The sequence below is a fragment of the Mandrillus leucophaeus genome, unplaced genomic scaffold (assembly GCF_000951045.1).
Source record: "Mandrillus leucophaeus isolate KB7577 unplaced genomic scaffold, Mleu.le_1.0 Scaffold57, whole genome shotgun sequence".
Classification (NCBI taxonomy): domain Eukaryota; kingdom Metazoa; phylum Chordata; class Mammalia; order Primates; family Cercopithecidae; genus Mandrillus; species Mandrillus leucophaeus.
The window spans coordinates 119700-136811 of record NW_012106141.1 but is presented as its reverse complement, the minus strand read 5'-3'; the positions used below and the strand labels follow the sequence as shown (position 1 = coordinate 136811).

General features: G+C 39.0%; 1 pseudogene; it reads right to left on the bottom strand.

The window, feature by feature from the left end:
- LOC105552689 overlaps positions 1–17112 on the bottom strand; it is a 95828-nt pseudogene that overhangs the window by 21446 nt on the left and 57270 nt on the right.

Sequence of the window (17112 nt, the reverse complement as noted above, 5' to 3'; positions counted from 1 at the left end):
AGGGGAGGGAAATAAAAATGGCCTCCCAAGCACTTGGATTACAGGCCCAAGGTCCCAAGGTGAGTTAAGAGTCTAACCTCCTGATCCCCACTCCTTCCCACCCACCACCAGGTACTACTGTAGCTGTTTTCTTAGAGTATAAGTCAGATAAAAGTAATTAAATTTGAGCTGTGTGAGAACTTCATAATGCAGGCAGAGTAGAATAGGCTAGGCATTGCAGCAGCTGAGCTAAAAAATAAAAAAGGTACAATTAAGAATCTTTTAACTCTAGTGTCAGTTGCAAAAACTCTCCCACAGTCTTGAAGGCTGCAGAGTGGGAAGCTGATGTGTCAACCCTTTTCTCTTCTTTGCTTATCTCTGCCAATTTGATATTTTGTTCGTGTAGGGGAGCATGCCTGCCTTGAATGTCTCCACCTATCTGCCTTTGCCCACGCTGTACCCTGCTTTGATTGCCCTCATCTTCGTGTCTGCATCCCACCCTTTTTAAGACTTAGCTCAAATACCAGCTCTCCTTTGACTCCTTGAGCTCTACTCATCTGTGTTCCCCAGCACTTAGAGATTTCAGCACTTCCTGGTTCTTGCTTACTGATGCTGACTTCATGTTGAACTAGCCACAGAAGCCACAGATTAAGTTCTATATAATTTCTCTGAGCCTTACTTTGTGCAATCTTTATTCATTCAATCATACAATCATCAATATTTTGTGAGTAAACTAATACGCTCCAGGTCATGTTCATAATGCTGGGAAATGAAGGAAAAAGACAGCTAGAAATTATATTTGAGATAGGGAGAGGCAGATAATAAGTAAGTAATAGATGTTAGACTATCAAATAGTGACACGTGTAGTGAAGAACAAGACCAGGGTGGCTAGGGGGATGGGGTCAATGTGATTAAGGGTTCAAAGAAGGGTTCATGGAAGAAAATATGTTTTAAGTGGAACCTGGGTAAAAAAAGCAGAGACTATGTTGAGAAGACCTGAATGAAAAGCACTACCAGCAGGGGGCAGAGCAATGACCCCAGGATGGAGAAATTCTTGGGTTATTCAAGGAAGAGAAGGGCTAGTATAATCAAATGAAAGTGTGATGGGATAAGAGCTACTGCAGATGAGCGGGGCACAGTGGTTCACACCTTAATCCCAGCACTTTGGGAGGCCGAGGTGGGCGGATTGCTTGAGCTCAGGAGTTCGAGATCAACCTGGGCAACATGATGAAACCCCATCTTTCCAAAAAAACACAAAAACATTTAGCTGGGCGTGGTCGTATATGCCTATAGTCCCAGCTACTTGGTAGGCTGCAGTGAGAGGATCATCTGAGCCCAGGAGGTCGAGGCCACAGTGAGCCGAGCCATGATGCTGCCATTGCACTCCATCCTGGGTGACAGAACAGGATGCTGTCTCAAAAAAGAAAATTATTGCAGATGATTTTGAAGAGGTAGACAGAGCAGATGCTGAAGGACCTGGTAGGCTGTGGAAAGGATATTGGATTTTATTCTAAAAGTGATGGGAAGCTCTTGGAAAGTTCCAAAAAGGGGGTAGTATCATAATCAGATCTACTTTAAAAAATTGTCACTCTGGCTGCTAAGTGGAGAATGAGTAAGAGGTCAAGAGTGAAAGCAAGGAGACCATCTAGAGACTATTGCAATAGTTTAGGTAAGAGATGATGGCTTCTTGGAGCCAGGGCAAAGCAGTGGAGCTGGAGAATGGGTATCAGATTTGGGATACACTTTGTGAGTAGAACTGACAAGATGGACTGGAGGCTTAGGATACATGGTAAGAAAGGGTCACTTAGGGATTACTCCTAGGGTTTTGTCTCTAGCCAATTGAGCTGCAATTTACTGAATGAAGACTAACTCCACACACCTGTGCTGTCATGATCCAAGCAGTCTCAACCCTCAGATTTGTGAAATCTGTTTTTGTGAGGGACTAGAATATAACTCTAAGTTCATTTAATGACTCTGCCATTTCCCAGCTTTATGTGTCTTTGGGAAAGTCGACTTCTCTATGGCTCAGTTTTTTCAACTAAAACCTAAGGAGCAGTACAGAAGGGTTATTATGGTGAGGATTTAGTGAACTAATCTATGTAAAGTGCTTAGTGTGTTTCCTGGGACATTATGCATTCACAAATGGTAGTATAGTCATTTGCCTATAACAATGTTTTCATCAAAGGCAGACCACATATACAGCAATGGTGCCATAAGACTATAAATTCAGTGTACCTAAGTGTGCAGTGTTTATAAAGTCTACAGTTGTGTACAGTAATGTCCTAGGCCTTCACCTTCATGCACACACTCACTCACTGACTTGCCCAGAGTAACTCGCAGTTGTGTAAGCTCCAGTCACATTACGTGCCCTATGCAAGTATAACATTTTTTATCTTTTATACTGTATTTTTACTGTACCTTTTCAATGTTTTGATATGTTTAGATACACAAATACTACTCATTGTGTTACAATTACTTGCAGTATTCAGTATAGGTTTGTAGCCTAGGAGCAAGAGGCTGCACAATATAGCCTAGGTATGTAGCAGACTATACACTCTAGGTTAGTGTAAGTACAGCCTACAATGTTTGCACAATGACAAAATTGCCTAATGATGCATTCCTCAGAATGTATCCCCATCATTAAATAACACATGACTGTAGTACCAATCATTGCTGTCATCGTTTTTTTCCCTCCTTTTCTCGAAGGAGTCTCCTAGCTCTTTAGGATCCCAGTGCCCCCACATTGCTGCTTCTGGTGATAGCTCCGTACTCCCTATTACAGTGCTTCATGTAAACCCCCTCCCTCTCACAGACCTCTGTTACCCCTTATCAAAGTTTGTTTATCTCATGGCTAGCTCTGTGTCATAGTGTTGACCTTATCAATTCCACTTGTACAACTTTAGAAGAGGCTATCATCTCATTCACCAGCGCAGAAGCTGGAACTTCAGATTTTGATAAGACAAAAATAAATAAATAAAGAGCAAATTCTTATGAATTTGGAAACCTGAAGTTTCAAGAATTTAAGAGAGTTGTGTTGGGATAAAGGAATGACTCTCATTTATTATTTTCACTATTTTAAAAAATGGACTATGAATACAACCTTGAATTGCAATGACACCAACATGGCCCTGTGAACTAGCAAGTCTGTGTGTATAGTAAGCACTGAATGAATACCTAATGAACTGGTTTGAAATAAATTTTAATAAAGTTTTTAGTATCTCTTTGCATTGCATAATTGAACAATGATCAAAGGATAGGTATGACTACAAATATTCAAACAAGAAGGGAGACTTCATTTGTACTAAGTACTAGGGCAAACTTTATCCTCTTGCTTTACAATTTTAATTTTCTTGAAGCCTTGAGTCAACGTTATTTAATATCATAGACGTAGTTTTTTTGGCATATTCCCCTTGATGAATTACTTATCTGCATAATTTATAATAATTTCTACTCTCATGAAGAATAAATGGTAATTAAATGAGGTTCTATCATTTATCATGCCTTTGAGATTTGGTCAGTGTGAGTGACAGTTAAATCTCGTCACTGTAGCTAAAGCTCTGCTTACTGAAATTCCAGCTCAGTTAGCACAGTGGTTTAGTGATTGTACCCCATCTAAGATAATTAGATCATTTCTTGGAAGTCAAATGGGGCTCGGAGCAAAATTGGAAACTCTGAAAATGTTGAGCTCAAAATGTAAATGACTTTTTAGTGATAACTACCAAAAGTGAAGAATGACAGATAAATGCCTTACCTAATTAGGAAATTTTTTTTTTACTGCTATAAAGTCCTCTAGATTTAAAATTAGACTGCTTGTCAGCCTATGGGAATTGGTTGAGTCATGTGGAATTCTAATACAATAGAATCTGGATTTGGGCTTCTATATTTAGCCTCACTCAAATTCAGTTCTTTTTTATTTTTACATACATACGACCCAACTTAGCAACTGGTAATGACTGGGTAGAATGAGAGATATCTAGGGTTTTTCTTAGATTGCAAGAAGGGCCTACATAATTATCTTTCTCAGCTAATAAATTCTAATGTGGTTGAAACTTGAATTTGACATTTTTAATGGTTAGTAAGATCCACGTGGACAAAGACTAAGCCTGCATGACCCCTCACGACCTCCATAACCTTGGCTTGCCATCTTGAAAACCAAACAATTGTCATGGCAGTTCAAGTCCTTGTCAGAAAGTTTAAACTAATTTAATAACACTTCAAATACATTTTTGTTATCTATAACTATACTAATGAAAAAACATTCAATGAACATGTATTGGTTACGATAATGGGTCTTTAGCTTTGTCTTTATTTAGGAAAGACCATCTACTTTAGATGAGGTTGCGATGGTTCTGCATTCTATCACAGAGCTGTGGTGTCAGATCAAATGAATCGTAAATGGAATCATATATGGACGTGTACAGTATGACCTTTCGGAGTCAAGCATTCCCTGCTACATTAATGGCATAATTTAGAATTATTTGGGTTGCTTTATAAAATGCCTCCTTATTTATTAGTCATTTATACTTCACAGTAAGGTATGCTAGGATTTCAAGATGACAATATGATTATGATAATCAAATAAATACACAGGGTATGATACTATTGCCAGCATATAATATGGTCTTTGCGAAAGCTCTAAATGGACAACATGCAATATTTATTTGATTTGTAATCCCAATTTTTTTTTCAAATGAACAAATCTTGACGACATGGGAATGCCACATAAAGTTTATAAAGACTCTTTTTTAATTTTGGTAACAGAGCTAGTTGTTTTCCATTTTATTCTAATCTAATTATTTTACCTGGTATTGGTGATCATTTCCCACCATAAAGAGAAGCTCACATGTCTGAAACAAAAATCTTAAATTTGGTGGCATCATGCAGATGGAAGATGGAAATACTTCTAAAATTGAGGGGCATGAACAGGAATTCCACAAGACGATCTCAGCTTCAGATTGCCAAATGGAGAACACACAAGCCCCAGTTTGAGAGACCAAATTTTATTCTTGAATCAAAGGAATATGCTGTTTGCTCCTTAAACATATTTTATGTTACCTATTCATTTAAAAGATTGGACTAGTATTATTGGATACCCTTAAACTTGGGTACAAAAGTAGTTTTCCTGTACATTAATAATTACTAAACCCTCTCACCTGAGGCATGAATGAACCAGGATGAATAGCAAGAAACTTTTTTTATTTTTTTGAGACGGCGTTTCACTCTTGTTGCCCAGGCAGTAGTATAATTTCAGCTCACTGCAACCTCCACCTCCCAGGTTCCAGCAACTCTCTGCCTCAGCCTCCCAAGTAGCTGGGATTACAGGCATGCACCACCATACCTGGTTCATTTTGTATTTTTAGTAGAGACAGGGTTTCTCCATGTTGGTCAGGCTGGTCTCGAATTCCCGACCTCAGGTGATCCACCCACATCGGCCTCCCAAAATGCTGGGATTACAGGCGTGAACCACTGTACCTGGCCAGAAACGGTTTTAAGAAATAAAGACATGGAAAATATTTATTGGAAATGAACAAAATAAATTCTACATTAAATCATTGGATAATTTCTTCAATTGAAACACAGTCTGTTTTGTTTTTGTTTTTGTTTTTCTTGGCTGGGTAGCCTTATAGATCTTAGTTTCTAAGCTTCACCCTGTAATACTTTCATCTAAAGATCTCCAACATCTCATTGACAAAGACACTTTGTGCTTCCACTAACACCCTCTTCTTTCCCTGCAGATGTGTATGTATGTGTCTTCTAAATTCTCAATCCTTAATAACTTTGTCAGGCTACTCAACTAGCCAGAAAGGATATCTATTTCCAATGATCTTCTTTATCTCCAACCCTAAATTCCTGGTACCTTCCCGTTACCTTTGCCACCTGGGGCTTCTCAATAAATTCCAACGATTTCAGGCAAGTCAGCAAGGCTCCTGGGCATGCTGCCTTACGGATCAGATTAACCTGGCTCCAAACACTGGCACTGCCACATTTTAGTTTGGGGGCTTTGAACAAGTCACTTTAATCTCCGTGTGATATGGTTAGGCTTTGTGTCCCCACCCAAATCTCGTCTTGAATTGTAATCTCCAGGTGTTTAGGAAGAGACCTGGTGGGAAGTGGTTAGATTATTGGGGCAGTTTCCCCCATTGCTGTTCTCCTGATAGTGAGTGAATTCTCATGAGATCTGATGGTTTTATAAATGGTAATTTTTCCTGCACTGACACATACTCATTCTCGCCTGCCTCCATGTAAGATCTGCTTCTCCTGTGCCTTCCAACATAATTGTAAGTTTTCTGAGGCCTCCCCAGCAATGCAGAACTGTGAGTCAATTAAACTTCCTTCTTTTAGAAATTACCCAGTCACAGGTATTTCTTTATAGCAGTGTGAGAATGGACTAATACACCATGCTTCAATGTCTTCGTCAGTTTAAAATAAAAAAAAAAAGGAAATAATAATAATCCCTACTTTATTGTAAAACATCTAAAACACTGAGTATCTGCCTGATAAATTTTAGCTCTTCATCTAAAAGTGTTTTTATTATTTTTAAGCATTTCCCTGGCCCACCCCAAACTTCACAGTATAGTGGAGCATGTAACAATAATGGTAATAATGCCTAACATTTATTGAGGCTTTACAATGTATTAGGCTATTCTAAGCATATTAAAAGTACTGACTTAATTTTTACTATTCTTTTAAGTAGTTCTATTACTATTTATATTTATAGATCAGGAAACTGAGCCTCAAAAAAGTTAAAAACTCATCCAAGTTCACATCGTTAGTAAGTGGTGAAGCCAAGAATTAAATCCAGGCAGTCATCTACTAAGCTGCCCAAGTATACAGTTGTGAAATTCCAGACTAGAAGTCAGCACTCTTGGGTTCAGGCCCCAGATTGGTCACTTGCAAATTACCTTCAGTAATTCACTGGATCTCTCTGCATTTCAGATTCTTCATCTCTAAAATGAGATAATTGTTCTTTATCTACAGAATGTGATAAAGATCAAATTAGAGAAATCACGAGTACTTGACTAGCATTTGCAAATAATTACTATTATTATTAACTTCAAATAGTGTTTATGAATGTGTTTCATAAATTCTGGAAGACCTACTTAAATGTAGAGATGCCACTGCTGCTGATCATGATGCTTCCCAAAGGGTTTTGTTCACCACAAAAGATTGAGAAATGAATTAATGCTAAAGTGTTCTTAGGTCTTGGAGGCTTAGGATGCCATACCTATTTTTCTATTTGTATAAATTGAAGGGGTGCAAGTGCAGTTTTGTTACATGGATATATTGCATAGTGGTAAGTCTGGGCTTTTTGAATATCCATCACCTAAATAATGTAACCATTAAGTAATTTTTCATCTCCCACTTCCCTCCCACCCTACCACCCTTTGGAGTCTCCAGTGTCTGTCATTCCACACTGTATGTCCATGTGTGCACATTATTTAGCTCCCACTTTAAGGGAGAACATGAGGCACTTTACTTTTTGTTTCTGAGTTGTTTTACTTAAGATAATGGCCTCCAGTTCCATCCATGTTGCTGCAAAAGACATAATTTCATTCTTTTTTATGGCTAAAGAGTATTCCATTGTGTTTCTATATTTTCTTTATCCAATCGTCTGTTGATGGGCGCTTAGGTTGATTCCATGTTTTTGCTATTGTGAATAGGGCTGCAATAAACATATGAGAGCAGATATCTTTTTCATATAATGATTTATTTTCCTTTGGGTAAATACACAATAGGGGGATTGCTGGATCAAATGTTAGTTTTGTTTTTAGTTCTTTGAGAAATATTAATTCTGTTTTCCCATAGATGTTGTACTAATTTACATTCCCACCAACATTGTACAAATGTTTCCTTTTCTCCACATCCTCACCAACTTCTGTTATTTTTTGACTTTTTAATAATAGTCACTCTGACCAGTGTAAGATGGTATCTCATTGTGGTTTTAATTTGCATTTCTCTGATAATTAGTGATGGTGAGCATTTTTTTATATGCTTGATGGCCATTTATACATCCTCTTTTGAAAAATGTGTATTAATATCCTTTGCCCACTTTTTAATGGGGTTATTGGTTTTTTTTGTCGCTATTGTGTTGTTTATTTGTAGATTCTAGATATTAGTCCTCTGTTGGTCGTATAATTTGTAAATATTTTCTCCCATTCATAGGTTGTCTGTTCACTGTCTTCTTTGTTAATGACATAGTATTTGGGGAGATTCCTTCACTGCACAATTCAATGGCAAGGGCTAGGGTTCCTGAAATCATGCCACTGAAGCCAACATCTTCTCCACCTACTGGAAAAAATTTGTTTGAGTCTTGCTGAGTAGTGTCAAAAGCCAAGATAATGAACAAAGTCTTTCCATGGGGATTTTTTTTTTAAATAAATCATTACCACTGCCATGATCCTTTCCCAACCCTAATCTTTGTGATCTATATTCTTGATCCATATCGTTCAATGTGTGCATTGTTTTGGAGATAAAATCCAAAATCCACATCCTGGTCTGGATGGTCAGGCATGGCCCAGTCCCTGTCTCCTGCTTTAGTCATGGCATACTCCTCATTTTCTGCCCTAGCCATATGTGTCTTCTTATAAATCCTCCCCATAGGGCCATTGCATATGCTGATCTCACCACCCAGTACATTCTTGACCCTATCCTCTCCCCTTTCTTCTAGTTAAATTAGCTCAAGTGTCCCTTTCTCAGAAAAGCTCCCTTGACCTTTACGATTCATCAGAGCTTATGAGCTTTTTACTGAACCCTAAAAATCTCCTCCCCACAACTCTCAATGCAACTATACATTCATTGACATGATTACCTGACTAATGTTTCTCCTCCACTAGACTGAATGCTTCAATAAACCTGTCAAAGGGCCAAGACCTTTGTGATCAATGCATATGTGTTTAATGCATGAATGAATGGGAATATTCTTCCACCTTCAGTGATATCTTCTCCAGTCTCATTTAAAAGACAAATAATTGAAGCCAAACTCCCCTGCTTTTCTTCCTCTTGAATATGCTACTTTTTTTTTTTTTTTTCTGGAAAAGGTGGAATTTGAAAAAGTAAAGACAAATCATATAAAACTTTCTAAGGCTTCCTGAAATAGAAACATACAGTAAAAGAAAAGTGATATTTTTCTTCCTTTGTATAGAAAAGTTGAGAGAGGAAAAATATAAAATGATTAAAAAGAAGATAAGTAAATCAAATTACAGTGACTTCCAAGAAGCTGGTAATTGAAACTTCTGTTTATGAAGGAACTGGAACAAGAGGAGCAATAAGTATAATGGGATTGTGAGTTTTGATGAAAAAATGTAAGGAGAAAGAACCAATGTTTCTTTCTTTTTCTTCTCTCTTTTTTTTTTTTTTTTTTGCATGGTTTTAAATTTGATTTAACACTGTGTCATAGTTGCTGTTTCTTAGAAGAATGTCTTTCTGGAACTTGCTTATCTTTCCTTTGTGTTAATAATGCCTCACCAAGAGGTTATTATAGCACACTAGTGTGGGGTGGGGAATTTGGAGTCTGATCTACGTGTACCCTGAATGGTTTTGACACTCACTAGCTATGTGATCCCTGACAAGTTACTTAACGCCTCTAGAACCTACTTTCTTCATCCATTAAATGCATTAAATGGGGATAATATTAGTGCTCATCTCATGGGGTTATTATGATGTGTCAGTGAGATAATGCAGGAACACCTTGACACATTGCCTGACACACAGTAGGCACTTAATAAGTATTAGTTGTCATCATTACTATTGGTGATCCATGGTTATCTTTCAATATTTTAATCTAGGAGCTTTGGTTTGCAGGTGACTATATGGATGTATTGTTTTAATAATGCTGCAAAGTCTTTCAGAACAGGATCCATGGCTTATGCCCCAGGGAATATAACAGTTAAATTACCTTTCCCTGAATCTGGAATCCTTCACCTTTCTCCTTTATTTACTCTGAATGCCCAAGAGAATCTTCTTTTTCTGGCTTACTTATTGCATACTAATAGGAGAATTTAAAGAGAGAATCCTAGGTTACTCTAAGTGCTGTGGGTGATTCATCTGAAGATTCACATGCATGTTCACATGGAATTACCTACAGATAGAACATGTTGTCATTATTCAATCAAACAAAAGACTAAGGACAATGCTTCACTCAAAATAATCATGGGATACAGTTGGAAATCACCTCAGAAATCACTCAGTCTACTGTTTCCAAACCTGTCTCAACATAAGAGTTTCAACCAATACAGATTTCTAGGCTGATCCAAATTTACTGAATGTGACTTTCAAGAACCAGGAAAAATGAAGTTCTACACCTCTCCCTGGGTGATTTTAATAATTAGTCAGGGTTGGGAACTGCTAGTTTAAAACAGTTGGCAAATGGGTGTCATCCCACTTCCAACACTATGGATGAAGTGTAGCCCCCAGTGTGTTGGAATGAGAAGCATTCTATCAGGTTTCTGGGTTCAATGAGAAAGTGTACTGTAATCTGTTATTAATGTTTCATATGGTCTTTGTTAGGAGGATGATGGTACCTGTGTCCTGTACTTACCAGTACAGATCTAGTTCAATACCCACATTTTCAAGATGTAGGAAGAGAATCAGAGGGGGAAAAACCTGACTTACTCTCTTAGTTGGCTTTAGCAACTTAACAAACTATTCCAACATTATTGAGTTAAAACAACAACCTTCTATTTACCTATAATTTTATGGGTTGCCTGGGTAAATTCTGTGACCTGGGTTGGCTTGACTTGGGCTGGGTCACCTAGAATAGCCTCATTCACATTCTTGGCAGTTGGAAGAATGGATGGTCCATTGGGCATCATTCACTCAGTCTGGCTATAGGTTTAAATTCAGCATCATCCAGCAGGCTAGCCTGAATTGCTCATACATGACAGAATGGGTCTCAGCAGCCAGACGGAGCAGAGTCCAATGGGCAAGCACTTTTCAAGCCTCTATTTGCATTGTTTTGCTAATGTCCCATTGATTGAACCATGACATGACACTTAGGAGAAATAGATTTACACCTCTTGATGGTGACAACATCACTTTACAAATGAGTATGCAAACAGAAGTGAGAGGACTTTGATTATTTTGCCATCTATAGCACTTGTACAAAATCATACATTTTATTTGTAGAAGAGCTAGGACTAGAACTCAAGTTGCCTACTTCCCAACTCAAAGAAGAAACAGAAACCAAAAGAAGTGTCATGCACATATATTCTCTGGTGCACATTTGGATGTTAAAAGTAGGACAGGCTTGGTAGAGCTGGGGCTAGATGGCAGGCAATCAGATTGTAGGATGTAGGACTTGTCATTCCCAGAGATAATTTCAAGGAAGATGTTCAACGGGTCATAACAAACTCAGGATAATTTAAACTGAGGTCATATCTAAGGAGGTTAAGCCTGGTGAGTAGGGTATGGCAACAGGAGAATTTCAGGCTGTGGCTTCTTGGAGCCATAGGGTGACAGCATCATGATTCCAGGTGGTCCCAAATCCTGCCAGTAACTGGGAGTTTAGAATGGTTTCAGCCTGGAAATTAAGACAGAGACTTTTGAGGTCTATGTAGGTTATTGAGTTGAGGGTAAGTTCCTCTCAGTTGCTTTCAAGGGAGGTGCTTTCTATAGACTATGATGTGAATTGCATATTCTGAAATGCTGATGTGTAACATAGTGGCTCTGGTTTCCTCTTCCAACAAGAGAATTGTAGTGCAATCAAAAACACAAAGCATTGTCTGAGTCAGAGGAATTGAATAAAATCTCTCACAACAATGAAAATAGCCCACAGCCCATTTTCTTCAAGTAGTTTGAATGTAACACAATATGCACTGGTTTGGAAGCTAATACAAATAATAAGAGTTGTCATTTATCAAGCACATACTATGTGCTAGACACCATCCCTAGCACTCACCTCTAAGATTTACAGAGGATTGATTTTTTTGTTGCTGTTTAAACACATTTTCTAGATGAGAGGAGTAAGACTCAGAGAAGATAATGCAGCTAACTAGTTCATGAAGGCAGTTGGCTGCTAACTCAAGTCTGTCTGATGCCAAATCCTGAGCTCTTTCTTCCAGGGCATCTTTCTTAACTTCAAATGTGCTTTCGTGTGGCTCTCTGTGCCTGAATTGGACCATCACCCATGACCATTAAGAACCTTCTCTGTAGGGTAAAGTCAACCATTTTCTCTTCAAATATAGACACCTAAGTAGCTTGAAAATATATTACTTTGGCTTTCATTTAGGAGGGCAAATGCACAATATTTTATTAAAATCATGAGTCTTAAAAAAAGTGAAAAGAAAAAGCTAAATAGCATTTTTGCCCAGTTACTTGGAAATCAGGCAATTATCACATGATTACTCAGGCTGGTAATGAAATTAAGATAAAGTTTCATGAAAATAGCATATGCAATTTTACAGCCACAACAGAATTTGTGTAAATAAGAGCAGATGTGTCTGAATCTCTTGAATTTATAAATACAGAAACATTGTTCCTTTGGGGGTAAAACATCATTCTTTACTCTGGATGTGGGAAGAGTATGACTCAGGGCCCTGGTGGTGACAGAGAAGGCGGGGAGTCATAGCTAGGAGGCCCCTGCATTCCTGTAGCTTCCAACGCAGATGCTCTCACCTGGGAGAATATGTATCTTTCCAACAGCAATTATATACACTGGGGAGCTGAGACAAAATGGTGAAATATGTTTCAGGCTCAGCACAGGGATTTTTAAATCTGGATAGCACACTGGTTTTTCTCTCCTAAGAAAAGAAGCAAATTCATACTAACCATGGGTTGAGTTCAAAATACAAGCAAGTTTGCAGCTCCCAACTCTGTATCAAAGGTAGGTTTATAAAGGGCAAACAATTTGTCTAAAAGTGTCCTTTGCCCTTTGCCCACTTGAACTTGTCTCCTTAGAAAAGAGTGGGCAGCTGAGCCATTACCCTTCTTCCCTGAAAGGGTCTAAGGAGGAAGAAAGGCAGAGAGAGAGAGAACGAGAGAGAGAGTGAGTGAGAGAGAGCGCGCCTTGAGTTTTTGATGTAAAGACCTTCTTTCTTGGAGGCACCAGGAAGAATCTGTTTCCGCTCAGAAAGGCCAAAGTTGTAGCAACTTGTAGTGGTCAAGAGCACAAGTTCAGAACCACCTTGAATGCATTACCTGACAGCTCTATGACTTCTTTTCTCAGCTATGAGATGGCACTTTGTACAGGTGATGCACCATGCTTGCTGGAGAAAGATGAGCCATTATTATGTAGGTGAACTGGGGGAAAAAAAAAAACTGCTAAAGGTAGAAGTCCTGACCACAGAATCTTCCTGTGCAGGTGCTCTGTCCTCACTGTCTGGAGCCTCCTTCAACTCCCTCTTGAACAGGAACTTGGCAGAAGACCAGAGAAGCTGAGTCATCCTCAAGGAGGAGTTTTTATCACTGCATCCACTATGAGCAGTTCTCTAGTGGAAAAAAACAGGGCTTTAGCATAAGTCCTGAGTACAGGAGTGGGAGAATGGGCACTTGGGTGACTGGTGCTGCTTTCTTTATGTCCCCTACCCCTAAATAAACAAGTCATTTTCCCTCCATTGTGCCTGAAGTTAAGGGGCACTAAGTCAGTGGCAGCTTGGACTTGAGCTGCAGAAAACTAACATAGGTGTCTGCTATTTTGCCTCTGCCTTGCCCAAGAACCATTCTTCAAGAGCCAAGATTTCCATCTGGGCCTTTCCTCAACCCTACAGAGAAACCGTTCAGCAGAGAACACACTTCGGGGAGAATACAAAGTCTAAGATTGCTGTAGATCATAAAGAAGACACAAGTGAGGCTGTTAGTGCTGGTTCCTTCTCATTTCGCCATTAACAGTGAAAGCCCCAGAGCTCAAGCCCTGCTCCTCACATTTAAATCTCTTGTCTGGCCCAGTGCCCTAAAATTCAGACTCCTATACAACTGCCTCTTTGAAACCACACTTGGTTGTCTAATAAGAATTTCAAATTTAATATGTCTGAAAACTCCTAACTTCCCATCACTGGTATAATAGTGTGTTCTCACGCTGCTAATAAAGACATACCTAAGACTGGATAATTTATGAAAGAGGTTTAACAGACTCACAGTTTTACATGGCTGGGGAGGCCTCACAATAATGGTGGAAGGCAAATGAGGTGCAAAGGCACATCTTATATGGAGGCAAGCAAGAGAGCTTGTGCAGGGGAATTGCCCTTTATGAAACCATCAGTTCTTGTAAGACTTATTCACTATCATGAGAACAGCATGGGAAAGACCTGTCCCCATGATTCAATTACCTCCCACTGAGTCCCTCCCATGACACATGGGAATTATGGGCACTACCATTCAAGATGAGATTTGGGTGGGGACACAGTCAAACCATATTACCTGGCTCATGCAAATCTGCCCCTCACATAGTACTTACATGTGTTGCTCCCTCCTTCTAGTTGCTCCAGCCAAAAACTTGGAGTCACCCTCAACTCTTCCTTTTCTTTTACTCCCCTCATCTGATCATGTCTTGTTGGTTCTACCTTCAAAATATTTTCCATAATTCTCACTAGCTCCACTATTACCACTGTGGGACAAGCCAATGTTATCTCTCACTCGGATTCTGCAGTAGCTCTCCACCTGGTTCTCCCTTTTTCTATCCCACATCCCCTCATCTATTCTCAACCCAGCAACCAGAATGACAGAATGATATTTTAACACATACATCAGACCATACCACTTCTCTTTTCTAACTTTCCCATCTCACTTGGAGTAGGAGCCAATGCCTTCACCATTGCCTGCAAATCCCTCACAATCTGCACCTTCCATACATTTCTGGCCTCTTCTATTACTCTCTTCTGCTAACATCCCTTGGCCACGTTGACCTCTTTGTTCTTCCTGGGTCATAACATCACAGCTTTGCTTCTGGTCCTGGGCCTCTGCACTTACAGTAGCCTATGCCTGGAACACCTTGATATCTTAACTCTTTCAGGTTTTTCCTTAAATGTCACTTTCTCAGAGAATTCTTCTTAAATCTCCATATTTTAAATTGCACCCCCCTTCAGCAATCCTTATCTTCTTTCCCTGCTTTTTAATCACAACACTTACTATCCACCATCTGTGTTTTAATATAATTTATTTTCTCATTTATTATAGCATCTCTCCCTGTCCCCTGAGATTTAAGCTGAGTGAAGGTAGGGCATTTTGTCTTTTTGTTTGTTTATGCTATATTCTTGGCACCTAGAATAGTGCCTGGCACATAGTAGACATGTGGCAATTATTTGTTAAATGAATTTTTAAAATTCTATAAAGGATTTGAATTTTTTTAATTCTATAGAGTGTCAGTGTTACTGGTGAAAATTTACTGATTTCCAATTCCTGATATATTGCTAGTATGTTTTTCTAATGATATATCTCTATCTGTGATTTTGTAGGTACTAAAACATTCCCAAAGGTTTTATTTGTAGCATGGTTGCCCTGAAATGAGAAACTATGTACATCATGAATTTGGAGTCACGCACATCTAGCCACCAAATTATGACTCAACTATGTTGATCTTGGGCATTTTACTGTTTCTAATTTTACCTCAATAAAAGTAAAAAATACAGAAAAAAGTTTTAAAAAAGTAAAAAATAAAAATTAAAAATATATATATTCACACGTGTGAAGAATATATATATTCACACTTACATGTGAAGAAACTGAGGCTCAGAGACTTCAAATCACTTGCTCTGTGTGTCACTCTTGGTGGATAGGAGAGCTGAGATTAGAATACAGATTAAATTTACTCCAACATTGACACTTTGTTCTTCTTAGCACGTTGTAGCACGTTGCCAAGTGTTCTACGGAATAGAATCTTTTTGAAACCACTAATCAGCCATGGGATCTTTGAACAATACTTTCCCCTTCTGGGTTTCTGTTTCCTTGGCTATATGATCAAGGTGTCCTTTATCCCAACTGAGAATGTCTCCTTTCTTGGAGCAATATTGTATGTGATAGTTTATTTATCTTACTCAAAAGCATTAAGAAGGGACAGAGACTTGCCAAAAGGGATTTGCTATACCTTTATTCCCTATCAAATCCAGTGCTCAGCAATATCTAGAAATTTTCTAAAGCTGCTTTTTTTTCCCTAAATTCTTCATGTTCTCAGTTGGTCTTGGGCACTAGGGCAGGCAAAGTGGTCTCCGTGTGGGAAGTGGGAAACATAGGATTGCCTTTGACTCTGCAGTTGTGACTGTGAACAAGACCAGGTAAATGCAGAGGAGCTATCCCAACCCCCTTACTGGTTCCTTCAGGGCAGAAATTGTGGGCCTGCATTCACTGAAACTGCAATTTTTACTATCATTTACAACCCTGAGGGATGACTATGTGACTTTGACTTTCCTCTGTAAAGTCATAAAAACTGAGCAAGTGGATTTTCTAAACCAGGAAGGACTTTGAGCATGGAATTTGTAAAAGCAATGTGTGTATCCTTTTGTAGATATTTGACCTATGTTCAAGTAAAGGGTGTGTAGATTTTATTATGGCTTACTTAAATATAACGGCTTATAGGGTCTGTCTATCCCATTGGTGTCTCAAGAAGAACAGAGACTCCTGGGTCCTTGGCGTGGAAATTTCCCAAGGATATTACAAGGCAAGGCCTAAAATTAACATTATGTGCTCTCTTGACATCTGGTAAAATCAGGAAGGCCTCAAATGGCCTCAATGCAAGTTATTCTCCCCACTCTTCTCTTGCAGGTAAAATCCCTTGGCTAAACAATCCTTGTTAAATGGACCAAATGCAGTTCCTGCTTATCACTGAGTAACAGGTTTCAGTTCCTTGTAGTGCATGGAAATCTTCAAACAAGCTAACCACACCTTCCCACCCTCCCACAGAAACCAAGGGTCACCCCACCCTCTTGAAACTACAAAGCCTGCCTCCCACAGCCCCTGGTTCACTCTGTTCTCAAGTGCAGCCCATGTGGCCCTGTGTGGCCTATGGTGTCCCCCTCCCCTAGGCTGTGAGTATATACCACTAGTAAACTGCTGTCAATCTTACCTGTCCAGTGTCAAGTGATGTGTGTTTGACCATCCCCATAACCCTACGATGGGAATCCCTCCCTCAGTAACAAAGTGAAGAGAAGGCAATCAAAGTAGGTACATTCCATAATACTGGCTTACTAAATATACCTTTTTAGCACA